Source organism: Oxyura jamaicensis, chromosome 1, assembly GCF_011077185.1.
Source record: "Oxyura jamaicensis isolate SHBP4307 breed ruddy duck chromosome 1, BPBGC_Ojam_1.0, whole genome shotgun sequence".
NCBI lineage: Eukaryota > Metazoa > Chordata > Aves > Anseriformes > Anatidae > Oxyura > Oxyura jamaicensis.
The window spans coordinates 98,813,396-98,827,794 of record NC_048893.1 but is presented as its reverse complement, the minus strand read 5'-3'; the positions used below and the strand labels follow the sequence as shown (position 1 = coordinate 98,827,794).

At 36.4% G+C, this 14,399-nt stretch overlaps 1 long non-coding RNA gene across 1 annotated transcript in view; it reads right to left on the bottom strand.

Annotated features, from left to right (window-relative positions):
- Positions 1-3,217: 3,217 nt before the first annotated feature.
- LOC118160562 overlaps positions 3,218-14,399 on the bottom strand; it is a 66,456-nt gene continuing 55,274 nt past the window's right edge. Inside the window, exon 6 of the long non-coding RNA XR_004747569.1 lies at positions 3,218-3,296. This is a non-coding gene — a long non-coding RNA (uncharacterized LOC118160562). The remainder of the gene's footprint in view (positions 3,297-14,399) is intronic.

Below are 14,399 nucleotides of genomic sequence, written 5' to 3'. Positions count from 1 at the left end.
TTCAAGCGCTATTCTTTCCTTTGCAAGCACATACTTTTTCTGTTCCTACCTTATGATTGTGTCAGGACTTTCTGTATCAGCACAGCTTGAACTCATCAGTGGCTAAGCTTGTTATGGATAATCTTATTTATTCTACCACCTCTCTGCAAGATAATCATATTATGGTTTTCTCAAGGGCTTATCACCTTGAATCCACCCAGGACCTGAAACATGCACAGAGAGAGCAAGAGAGAGAAAGATATACAGATGTATGAAAAACTTAGCTGAAGTTCTTACTTCTTTATGCTCAGAATGATTTAATCAAGACTCAAAATAATTACCGCATATATTAAATCTTTCAGAAGAATAGATTTATTTGGCAGGAAAATTAAATAAAAATGTTATGAATGACACTTTTGATAAGGAATGAGCATTTACATTTTCTATTAAAAAGTATAGAATAGAGTATATTGTATCAAAAAGCTCTTATCTGTAATGAGTTAAAGATAATCCCAAAGAGTATAGATATGATTTCTGTAAGTAGACGAAGACCATATTTGCCTTTCAATAAGGTGCAGTATGAAAGGGATATTTTCCTCCAAGGTTTTAATAAGCATATAAGAAAATGCAATTCATCTGCTGAATTACTGAAAACTAGATATTGAAAGGAACTTTAGAAAACACACAGATATTCTGGACAATGCACAGATATTTAAGAGACAGAATTACCTATTATTCCATCATTTGGACTTTTAACCTTGATTGGATTAAATGCTATTAAGTAATGCACATAAGACAAACTTTCACTGCCAAATAAATCTATTAACGTGCTCCTATTTATATAATCTAATATTATGTACAAAAATATATAATTATGAATTAACTGATTTTCTTCAAATGCATACTATATGAAAATGTCAGAACATGTCTCTTCATATACTCAGGCAATATTTTCTTTAGAAACTTAATCCAAATTAATTTTTGCCCAGGGAAACCATAGAATCCATTAGGGCTTCTCTCTGAAGAGAGACTTTGAGCCTTTGAGTTACTTGATCCAATATTATGACTAAATCATTGAAATTTGAATCATTGAAAATGGTTCTAACTCTTCATTGCGTTTACAGATTGTCATCTTACTTGTGTCTATTAAGACTATCTAAAATACATCAGCTTAGCTACACACAGTTCAACACAAAACTACCATGTCCACTTTTTGTACATTGCCAGTCAGCTGAAGTTCTCTGAAATGGGGGACTCAGTTCTGTCTTCAGATGCACTTATGCATCAGTGACAATTTGGTGTCCCTATAAACAGTAGATAATCCCTAAAGTTTGAAGCTTTTTATTTGGCTGTAGTCTTGTGTGACCCACATGGTTATTAGTTTTTATTAGCAAGTGTCAAGTAATTCTTCATTCCCATGTATGTAACTGCTCCTTAGATAAGCACAAATGTTAGCTCACCCTGTGCAGTGTGGAAGGTGATTAAGTATGAAGTGCTGTTTTGAATTTCAAGTGGCTCCTTCTGCATGAAGTGTAACATGCTGTGCAAACTAAAAAGATTTGAGTGTTTGATTTGGTCTTCATTTCTTTTCTCCACAGAGAGTTTTTGCTGTTGGGAAAGAAGGCACTCACATGTCTTAAATCAGAAACAAAATCAGGTTACAGAATTTTTCAAAAGACATTTTGCACTTTATATGTAAACATAAATTCGTGGGATTTACTTTCTTTCTTTTTGTAAATATTTGACAGGAAAAGAAAAAAAAAAGTATCTAAAAATTCAATAAATTCAAATGTAATCGAATGTGTGGAATACTTATACAGTTGAGCTAACATGAATGGGACCTGAAAAACTGGATGTTAGAGTTAAGGAGTCAAAAATTGTGAGATACCAGCATAACTTTAATTCACCCTCCTTGTGCACATGCATTATTAGGCTTTAATTTCATATTTTCATTTTGTATTTTCCACTGAATTCACCACTCATTTTGCAGCTTCTGGGAAGGGGTTATAACCACCTTATAAGCATTTCATGGAGTGTGAGTAAGCTTCCTAATTCATTCATGGTATCTGAGCATCTCACCTTACATAAATTATGGACATATTTTTTCTTTATTTGGTGGATCTCTGCCCCGTGTTAGCCCAGTAGTAGGAGAGATGATCCATCATCAAAACTTTATAATTACAATTGGATACTTAACAGCTTATTGGTGAAAAAAGTCCCTACAAAAAGTATGTCTCTCTCCCCAGGTGCAGAAATTGGTTATCCCACATCTAGGTTACTGAGCTTTAAAATAAGGCTGGTAACATCTATACTACACTCCAAGAAAAGGTAAATTTAGCATTTTTGATAAGAAGGAGCTTGACTTTTCAACCCAAAAGAAAGACTTCCTATCTAGACTTCACTACTGAGAAATGAAAATGTTGGTAAAAAGAGCTAACCTGCCTCTCCACCTTAATCCCCTGTCACAGTATCTCACTACTTTTCCTTTAGGAACTGGAAAGTCGGAAGTAACTAAAGGGATTGTTAAAGAATCATTTATAGATCCCCCATATGCTCCACAATGTACTTACCTTCTCTTTTTCTCTATTGAAAGCTCTTTGTTCCAGACTTCACCTTCATTCTCCCCTCTACTCTGCTCTTGTGAGACCCAACCTGGAGTACTGAGTTCAGCTCTGGGGTCCCCAGCATGAGAAAGACACAGGTCTGTTAAAATGGGTCCAGAGGATGGCCACAAAGATGATCAGGGAGCTAGAGCACTTCTGCGAAGACAGGCTGAGGCTGAGAAGGTTGAAGATCAGTCTAGAAAGCGAAAGGAAGACCTTATACTGGCCTTTCAGTACTTAAAGGGGGCCTATGGGAAAAATGGGGAGAGACTATTTATCAGGGAGTGTAGCAATAGGACAAATGATAATGGTTTTAAACTAAAACAAGGTAAGTTTAGATTAGATATTAGGAAGAAATTATTCGTGATGAGGGTGGTGAGGCATTGGAACTGCCCAGAGAAGCTGTGGATGCCCCATCCCAGCAACCCGGTCTAGTGGGAGGTGTTGGAACAAGATGATCATTAAGGGTCCTTTCCAACCCAAATCATTCTATGGTTCTATGATTACACGATCTTTGGGGTCCCTTCCCACCCAAATCATTCTATGTTTCCATGATTTTATGATTTATGCCTAGAAGTAAGAATTCCAGAAATAATTTCAATAAATAAAGGATACTTTACTATTTTTGCCTGATAACAGTTGTAAATCCTGTGGTACTCTCCATCATGCATCAAACGTTATTGTGACTGCCTGCTGGTCTGATTCTGCTTGGTGCTGTAAAGACAAAAATTCACAGAATCACAGAATAGTCTAGGTTGGAAGAGACCTCCAGGATCACCAAGTCCAACCTGTGACCTAACGCTAACAAATCTTCCACTAAACCATATCCCTAAGCTCTACGTCTAAACGTCTTTTAAAGACCTCCAGGGATGGTGACTCAACCACTTCCCTGGGCAGCCTATTCCAGTGACTAACAACCCGTTCAGTAAAGAAGTTCTTCCTAATACCCAACCTAAACCTCCCCTGGCGCAACTTTAGCCCATTCCCCCTCGTCCTGTCACCAGGCACGTGGGAGAATAGACCAACCGCCACCTCACTACAGCCTCCTTTCAGGTACCTGTAGAGTGCAATAAGGTCGCCCCAAGCCTCCTCTTCTCCAGGCTAAACAGTCCCAGCTCCCTCAGCCGCTCCTCATAAGACTTGTTCTCCAGACCCTTCACCAGCTTCATAGCCCTTCTCTGGACTCGCTCAAGCACCTCCATGTCCTTCTTGTAGCGAGGGGCCCAAAACTGAATGCAGTACTCGAATGCAGTACTCGAGGTGCGGCCTCACCAGAGCCGAGTACAGGGGGACGATCACTTCCCTGGACCTGCTGGCCACGCTGTTTCTTATGCAAGCCAGGATGCTGCTGGCCTTCTTGGCCGCCTGAGCACACTGCTGGCTCATATTCAGCCGACTGTCAACCAATACTCCCAGGTCCTTCTCTGCCAGGCAGCTTTCCAACCACACATCTCCCAGCCCGTAGCTCTGTTTGGGGTTGTTGGGCCCTCATTAGGTTTTGACCTAAATTAACAGAACTGATTCCAATACTTGCGTCCAATCTGCTTAATATGATTTAAACAGACCAATTAAAACCAAGCAGTCATTCAGGCCCTTTTAATTTATGTATATTTCCTTCTATAACCAGTATATATAGTACTTATGCAGCTTCTTTCAGCTAGTGATCTGCTGCATTTCTGTGAGAAGGAGAAATCTTCAGCAAGTGAAAAAATTAGTAACATATTACAAGCAATATGGCTTTGTACTGAAGTGTGGATTGTTTATTTTGAATCCAACATTCTCTCAGCTCTCATTTATTCAGAAGTCATTTTCCATTTTTTCCATACTGTAATCTAGAGCAACACCATTTCATATGCTATTATTCGGTATACTTTGCTCACATGTTGATATATAATGCTGAAAAGAATTTAGAAGGATGAATATAATTAAAAATAAAATGATCTATTGTCACTTGCAACACTTGAACTAAAACAGAAACATATAAAATATATAAACCAAAGTAAGTTTTTACTAAATCTGATGGTGTAAAGTGCAGAATGGTAACTTTTACACAGATTTTGGTGTATGATATTCTAGTAGTTCAGATGTTTTACTTGAATATAACACATATGTATCAAAAAGGCCAGAACTTCTGCCAATTTGAATATTAAGTCTCACACTACAGGCATATGATTTATCAGAACTAATAGTCTATGCTTAAGAATTTAGACGTTTCTTTAGTGAAATTCAGAATAAACTATTTTTCTTGCTTCCAGAAATACATTTATTTAATTCCAATATGCACATGGCTTAGAAATCTTCTCTGCAAATATATATATGCATATCAGTGTTTACAGGTACCTGTTAGGGAAATATCACTATGTCAAACTTTTTTTTTGGTACCTGTTATTGAAAGTACCCATGGCAATAACAGGAAATAACTGCAGTTGCTGTGCAAGAATAGAGTGAAGAAAGATCAGCTAGAAGCCTCAGATATTGCTGTAGTCTCCTACAGAAAGGAGAGCCTCCTGGCTCCTTTATGTAAATATTGTCACATAAAAAAAGCAATATGGGTCATAGTTTAGTCTAGAAGCTGTGAATTTATAATGGATTCTGTCTAATTGAGAAGAAATTCTCCTTTGCTTCTCTCCTCCCTTCAGACACCTTTGCATATCAGCTCTAACGCATAGCTCATAGAACCTTGTAAGGTTACATACCCAGGTTTCAACACTATCAATCATCCTGTGTACTCTTGCAAATTCTGTGTCACCAGAATAGCCCCTACATAAATAAAACAAATGAAGTTCCCAGACTGCTCTTAAGGTGGACCTTCCTCTGGGGCTCCTCACATGTACTGGTGGGGTCTGCATGATTATCACAGTTAAAACTGTGGGCTCTTACAGAAGGAATCGTGTCTGTCCTTTGCATCCTATATGCAATTTAATACACTGTCAATGCTTGATACATAATTAATAGCAACATTAACAAATTAAATAGCTTGACTCTTTAGTTTCAGTATGCTAAATAGGATGCTTTAATTGGTCACCTTAGACGGACAAGGAGCAAGCAATGCTTCTGCTTTGCATGTTTCCTCTTTCTGTCAAGACTGCCAGCGGATTTTCTCATTTTCAAAAACTGGAAGTGCTTAGGCAATAAAATCATTTTAGACTGATCTAGTCAATCCATAATTAAGTAATCAGCAGGAAGTATTCTTGTACTAGCAGACAAATGAAAATTACATCCTTTTCATATTTTCAGTCTTAAATGTAACGCTCTTTTTTCTCAGCAATGAAATTTTTGCTTGGTAAACAACCACATTGATTCCATGTGCCTAGAAGCAATTTATTCAAGGCATTATTTACAAATACTACATCATTTTCTAAGAAAGACAAAACCAAGTCCCACAATATATATATATATATATATATAAGACAACTGACCATGTTTTAAAGTAAGAGATGTCAATTACTCCCAATATTTCTTAAATTTCCAACCAACAGTAGACTGAAATTCCCACCCAGCACCTAGGTTTTTATAGATGTGACTACAAGTATATAGGATACACAACAGGATATACTATAATAAAGAATCATCCCTCAAGAGTAATATGGCCTGCCAAACCAGCAACAGATGTGGAAGAAACCTGAGTGATCCTTTGGCTGTGATCCTTGCTGCCCTGGGATAAGATTTCACTATCTCTTCTCTCTGGTTCCACTACTTCTTGTCTACTTAGGTTACATAATATTGGCTTAAAGACTGTCTGTTACTGGTCATCTCTATTGCATCTGACAAAATTGCTCTACAAGCTCCACAGGGGTCCAAAAGAAACAGTGCATAAATAAACTATCTAAACCTAATAATTAAATATTATCTATATTGCTTTAAAAATATTACAGTAAATCAAAGATCAGAGTCTGTCAGAATTTGATAACAGTTCCAAAATTAGCTCCTTTATAGTCAAATTATGAAAGCATTTTGCATGCATTAGAGGGTTTACTATCAAGGATTACAGACTATTTTCTACTTTGATCCAGTAGTACTTTACTACATCTGAGTTTTTTATTCTCTAGGTTTTAGCTCTCTGTGAATCTGTTGATAAGCTCTACTGGATGATTGTGCTAAGAAAGACTCCAGGTGTTAGTGTGTAAATTACTAGCCCACTCAGCTGTGCTTTTAAAGGCATATCAAAAGCAGAAGTTTAAAATATTTTGTCTGTGTTTTGCATTTGATCTGTTAAATATTTTTCTTTCTATGGACAACCAAAAACAGGGAGGTGAAACCACATCAAAAATATTTCTCTAGATTTTTTTTTCAATTATAATTTAATGTTTCACATAGAAAAGGTCCTCAGAGATATTTTATTCTACAGAAATTTTATGTTTTTGGCAATCAAGTGCTCTGAACTAGCTGGAGAGTTGTGGTGGGTTTTAGGCTTGATTTCAAAAAAAAAAAAAAAAAAAAGGTCTGTACAATATAAATAGGACGTAATCCATGAAGGCTGAGGGTAGCAGTCTATACTTACTTCTTTACATCATCAGAGAAATAAATCTTGAAGACTGAAGACAATCTGCAAACAAACAAGCTAATAACAAAATGCAATTTGGCCTAAGCCATATAGGTTTGCAACGTTTCAACAACTTTTTTTTTAACAGACCCCAGCAAGTCACAATCACCTACTCAAATCATTCAAAATCTGTCACTAGGGTATAAAAATACAGCTATCAAAATTCTCTTGCCATTACTGTGGTTCAGAGGTGGAAGCAAAATTAATGACAACTAAATCTGATCATTTTCACAGCCCCCTAGCTAAGATTTTTAGTATAAACCTATGTAATTCTGCTTACCACACTGGACACAGACCAGTTTGTTACTTAGTTCCTTAAGATCACTCATCTAAGTTTAAGGATTTTCTAAATATTTCTGTTATTTTTGGTGTATGGATATTTCTATGTATGTAAACAACTCTAGCACTTGTGAACAGCAGGCTAGTTTGTTCTGTAACTTACTATTTAAGATTACTTCTGCTAGGATGTAAACTTGATGTCAGAAGTCTTTCGTACAAAGCCCTAATGGCAAAAATGCATGTATCATTTATCATACTTCATTCACAGAGGTAGCGCATTTACTATATTGAGATAGCCTTTTAAGGAAGTACCCAATTTAAAAAATTGAATGAAGAAAAAACAAATATCTGGCACTTCAGTTTAATTGTAACAGAAAATGCTATGTTAACTGCTGATCCTCAGAGAAATCCAAAATCAGTGAGAGGAAAATATTACCACTGAATAAAAGTCTTGGCAACTTCCCACTGAAACACAATATGCACACATGAAACAATCACTAACTTATTGGATCATTAGGTAAAAGCTGGAGTCATTTGAAGAGAGTGCTGCTCTATTTAAAGCTGAAATATTTCCTGGTGAAATAAAGCAGATGCAAATAATTCTGCATAATAGGAATTCTTAAGAATAGGAATTAGTTAGGAAGGAATCTGCTAAACTTTCTTGCTTTCAGGTTTATTCTGAAGTTAACTTTTCTTTTTTATTATGCTCAAGAAATTTTACTAATCCAAACAATGTTACTTTTCTATTCTTATAAACCCAGAAACCAGATTTCCAAGGACATGAAATTCAAATCTTTCTCAATGTAAATGGAAGAATGCAGATGGAAAATAAAGTATCATCTGAAAATGTTCTTGCAAATACTTTCCATTTCACAAATGTACAAATAATTGTGATATTTCTTTTTCTATTTTTTTTCTCCCTGGTCTTTAAGTGAGTCGTATTTTTTACCTATAAATGGAAGTGAAAACACAATTGTCATACCATGTAACTACCCTAATGGCTTGAATTAAGAAAAAAAAAATAGCTAAAAGATGAACAGATGAGTAACTTTGTTGATTTGGTCATAATATGAGACAACATAAAGATGTGCTGACCACGGGCACTTAGTGAACTGATTTATACCTAACATTCACACACATAGAGTCTTTTTAAATAGTAGTTTTGGTTTCACCTCTGTTGATAAAACAAGTCTGTGAACCTGTCTTTCACAAGGAAACTTACACTGGTGGAACCACATTTCATGCTGTTTTGACCTAACTAGGTTTTGGTCTAGAGCAATTTTCTGTGACTGCAAACACTTCACTTAATCACACCTTCAAATCAGCCAAACTTCCATTCCTGTAAGTTTGTAAGAAACAACCACTTTGACAGTCTAGCTATGCTTTTTAAATCCTACAACTCAAGTGATTTGAAGTTCATGAGTGACACTGCTATGGCATATGGTAGGGCTGTACAAGGATGTTTCACAGAAATTTGGATATACCTAGAAATCCTAACTTTCTCATTAAAACCGAACGTTGGCTCTGTGGTGGGTTCACTATAATCCCGCACTTGACATAAGCCTTGCTCAGACTTATGAGCCACAATAGGCCTTGATGGGACTGCTCCTTGCACATCAGAGTTCCAGAACATGGTAGGGAATGTGAGTTTGTCTATGAGGCAACGACCTGAACATGTAGCAACTGAAGAAAAGCCTATTTGAGCTCTCCAGGGATCACAGCAGGCTGTAACCCTTGATCTCTGTGGTGGAGTAGCTTTTCCCCCAAGTCAGCTATGGTTCATGATTGACTAACGTTACATCAGTCCTTCACTGTCAATGGACAATGGCCATAACAGGTGAGTATGAGCAGGCACTCCCTGATTGCATCTCCAAACCTGCAGCCTGGACAGTAGCCTGATCTGGAGAGTACCACAACTGTACATTCTGGAAGGTATGGGAATAGCAGAACTGGTGAAAAATACCAAAAATCTGAACAATAGCCAGGATGGAAAAGTACTAACAGTCAGTTGTCTCACAGTCCTATGAATGGTAGTCCTAAGTCCCTTGAGCCTTCCAGGGACCACAGTGGATGGCACCCTCGATCTCCCCTTGAGCCACGATGCCTCTCAGGGTACCCCTGCGGGGAAGCGCATCTCAGGGCTGACTCCTTGAGGAACAAGCTTTTCTGTTTATAAAAGCTGACAAGAGAGTAGAATGAGTAATTCACCCTAATGGGAATTTTGGAAGCATGCAACTGGATTTAGAACCCCCCATAAGGATCCTGCAAAAACTATACAATCTAACCTTGTTATTTATCATAGAAGTATAAAATAAATCCTAAATTGCCGTTACATTACAGTTGTGTAAAAATAGTTCTGCAACATGCTCTTCTCAGGGTTTGCTACATCTATATATCAGGCTATAACTCTGTATTATGCTGCAATTATTTAACTCTGTGTAGAATAAAGGCAGCATCTCAAGACATAGAAGAAATGCTCTATCTCTGTCCATCACCTCCTCTTTGGTCTGTAGCTTCTCTTGTTTTTCACTTTAGAATGCTTTGTTCCTGCATGTCCCCTTTAGTGGTTTTCTTATTATTATATTCTTAAATTTTCTTTCTCTCTGTCCTGTATGTTTCTGTCTTACCCCTTTTCTCTCCTCACCAAGTAATCTGAATTTCACACACCCCAAAACATCTACTGCTGTCACTACTACTATTACTATCTATCTTCAGGAAGCCTTCTGAATTTACTTAATTGATGCCTTCCAGACCCTTGTCCTTACTTCCACTCCCGTTTAACAACTTAGCATCGTGTACATTGCACAACAGTTTTGTTTCTGCCTCCAATTCCCCTTCCTGACTAATCCCTCAAGCTCAGTTTCACATTCTTCCTCTTATGCCTCTTCTTGTGAGTAATTTTTCCCGTCTTCTACTTCTTCCCGTTTCTCCTTGATGCTCATGACTGGGAGATGAAGATAATCCCTGAAGATCCTCTCCAGGAAGACAGTAATGTTACAGTAAATCAAGTAGTATCTAATGAGGAGAAAAGTTCCATTTTCCCTCAGACTTACAAATTTTTCGCTAAAATTATTTTAATGTTTCTGCTAGACATCTTATTAAAACAAACAAACAAACAAAAATCATGCTGAAAAACTGTAAGAACTAGATTAACCAGGGACTGGTAACTGAGAGTGCATGAGGAGGCAAAAAATTCCCTGGCTTTTACAATACTGTGTGTAGGTCAGCTAGTTTAAGTAGTTGTAGCTCCATTGACAGCTAGGGACCTATGACAATTTATGCCAGCTAAAGAACTACTCCTGTATTTGGAGTGAAATCATTTTATTTTAGCCTAAACAGGTCCTGCTTTAAGCCAAAGTCAAATAAAGGACTTACTTTCAACAGCATTCTTTCATGCAGAGCCAGGAATACAGGCATTTTAGCTGCAAGCAATTAATGTTTTATGTATTTTTTCTTTTCTTTTCAGAGAACAACTAAATGCGGGGCTCTTATATAAGGCTATAAACATTTAACAGTTGTTTTTAATTTGTATTTGAGAATTTACTTACAGAAGAAAAAATATGAAGTGAAAATACTACCTTGCATATATTTATTTTATTTTAAAAACAAAAAATATTTGCTATTCATCCCACACTGGTAAGCTCCTTGAAAGCTCTAAGTGACACATAAGCTGAAACATCACAGCATTTGAAATTAACTACATTTGCAGGACTTGCACAGAGAACAAGGAAGTGTGCAATATTTGAGTCTACAATTAACTTGGCTATCGCTGTGTGCATCTGAGAGTATAAATTTTTGCTTCTTTATGCATTCTCTATTGCACCCTATTCACCAAAAACCAGTCACATTAAAATGACGGCATACTCTCAGTTTTCTTCCACTTAATGGTGAGGAAAATATTTTCATCATCTCATCCTGGATAAAGAAATTGTTGAGATATGAGGAAGTATGACAGATTACTTGCACAAGAATGTTTTTGTGGAATAATTTACAGTGATTGTGTATGTTCAAGAGGAGGTGGGTTTCAGAAAATTGGAAAAAGGACTTAAGACAGGTTTTTTTCTATACATCTGTATCCTGTGTTACAGCACAGTTCAGACCCAGGGGGCCTGACTGAGAGATGGCTAAACAGCAATGTAATTTGGATGGAATTTTTTTCCTTTTTCTTTTTTTTTTTTGGCTTTTGTTGTTTTTGTTACATGAGTCAAGGAATCAAAGACACCACCTATTCAAATTAACTTGGGAAAATTTGGGGTTTACATTTTTTGAATATGCTCTAAGAAAGAAAGAAAGAAAGAAAAAATATATTTGACTGGATGTTAGGTACATTCAGAGATGCGTAAAGCTTAAAAGATTAAGGGTGTGAAATGCTATTGACAGGGAACTTTGTAATATCAACATCAACACTACAGTTTTAATGTTTCAATCTGCCTTTTTTTTTTTTTTTTTTTTTTCCTGTTATTTGGACAACATCACTACTGCCTCCTACATTTCAAAGGCTAAGCAGGGTGGAAAGGGCAGAACTTAAAAGTAACTATTTTTAATAGACAAGCAGTATTTTTCTGCCTGTTTTCACCTCCTAATTGTGCAGTATTGTCTTTGACTCAAACTCAGTTACACTGCATGGACACTCTCTAGGTGTTTCAGTGTAAAGTCTTGCACTTTTATTTAAAATGTAATAGAAGTTCTCAGTCTCCCAGAACCTTCTGTAGGGGTTTAGGGGTGGCGATGATGCTCAGCATCCAGTAGAGCTACATATCAAAAAAAATCTCTGGAATGCTCTGATTGTGGGCCTCAAGCAAGGAGATCAATAGACACCAACCTTGCAGGCTCTTTGCCTTGGGGAAAAAAAATCATATAAGCAGAATCAATGGCAATGTAATATGGATGGCATTTTATGTGACCAGGGACAAGGAGAAGAACAGTTGTATTTATGAAAGTACATAGCCAACTGGATTTTGTTTATTCTTCACACGATGTAACATCATTCCCATTTATACTGTGGTTTTGATTTTTTTTCCAGACAATCCAAAGAAAATTTATCTTCCTTTTCAAACACTGACATGCCAAAATCCCTGTAAATTTATGAGATATAAAACATGGATGTAAATTTGTAGTTTAGAAACATCCCCGATTCACAGTACTCTTTCTAGCTCCCCAGATGTGACATAAAGTCAGACGGATGTCTCTAAATCAAAATTGCATTTTTCTGACACTTCATTTCTTTGTCATGTTGTCTCCTCACAATATCTGTGCTACAAAACTCTGCTTCCTTGCCTATTTATAGCACCATAGGACACACATCAATTTTACAGGTAACAAGACTAATATATATAGAAAATCTTATAAATCGCATTTGTGGGGAAGAAAATTGTGTTAAACACAACAGTCATTTAAAGAAAACCAATTTGTTTTGCAATTTTTTCAGCTGAACTGTAATATTTTGAAGTGTCAAATCGGGCTATGTTGGAAATATTTATTGTGATGCTATATATGATATACAATGTATACTAACATAAAGATGTGATAGTGCATCTCTTTCACTTGAAAGAACAACCTGGTTACAACCTCAAGTGCTGAAATACCTATTTAAATAGTCTTGTGTTCTTTCACCACATTTTCCTTTTATCTTTCGCACCTTATTTGTTCCCTCATTGCCAAAAAGGGGTGTCTTATAATTCTGGCAACGGCCTTCTTCCTTCAAATACCTTCTATGAATTTGGATCATAACATCCTTCCTAATTGTGTATAGCACTGTGAGTGAAACAATCTCTCCATATACACATATATATATGCTCTCTTTCTGCTATTATACAAATTTGATACAAAGGATATCACTGTTCTCAACTTAGTCAAATTTAATAACCCAGAAAACACAGTAACACCAAACAATTCTTTTGAGACTTCTCATTCAGAAAAGATTTCACCCCTCAAGAATATATTCCTTTTAGCCTTTAAAATAAAGAAACATGTAAACTGGATATGGAAAACATGGAAAACAAACAAACAAAAACAAAACAAAACAAAACAAACCCTTGACTTTAATCAGCCAATCCCAGATGAGAAAACAGATCTGTCCCCTTACATTTCAACTAAACCTGATAGACTTGCATCTTGAAGCACTTCATTATTCCATTCAGAAGCAGCCATATCTTTGATTCCATATTCAGTTTGACACCCAACCTTTCTTCCATTATTCCCCTAGGCTTGCCTGCTCCACAGAAAGATTAAGAGAATATCTTTCCATTCTAGTAATGGCTAGCACAGTATTAGACATAATTCTCTGCCACTATTAAAGGAATATTAGGTTGGATTTAGGGGTCTAGTAAAGTAATCCGTTTTATGTTACTGTTTGCAAGACCTATGGTATTTGTTGTTTCTACTTCGCTTCTTTAACAATAGTGTATACACACTTTTTAAATTCCTTCAATATTGCTCCTCTGGAAATGCAAGGCTGTCATCAATCAGTAAAATTCTCAATTAAATTAAGTACTTTCAAAAGCTGAGGATCTGGCTTTTTGATGTGAGGCTGTTGCTGGTCCGAAGTCTTAATAAGAGGTTATGCTAACACACAAAAAGTATGCCAGAACATTAATTTTTAAAAGAGGAAAAATCGTAGAGACTATTGAAAATGTAAATTATATTCACACTCAAAGTCAGTTGTTCTCTGAGTTAATAATGAAATCCCAAATCTGAAGAGCCTTCTGATGTTATAATTACCCTTTAAATCTTTTTGTATAGCTGTTATATCCTGTGGAGGGGGAATCTGTTTATCTCAGTACAGATGCACAGCAAAATAACACATTTAAATAACACACAGGGCTCTTCATACTAGTCTAACTCTATTGACATTCAGGTCATTAAAGTCAGGTCCTTCATACCAGTGCAGCACAAGACCCTCGCATCACTTAAATCCTGCTTAAATTCTCTGAATGGGACTTTAAAAGGATTTATGAGATGTGCAGCCTTTTAAACCTTCTACACAGAAGGTGAAT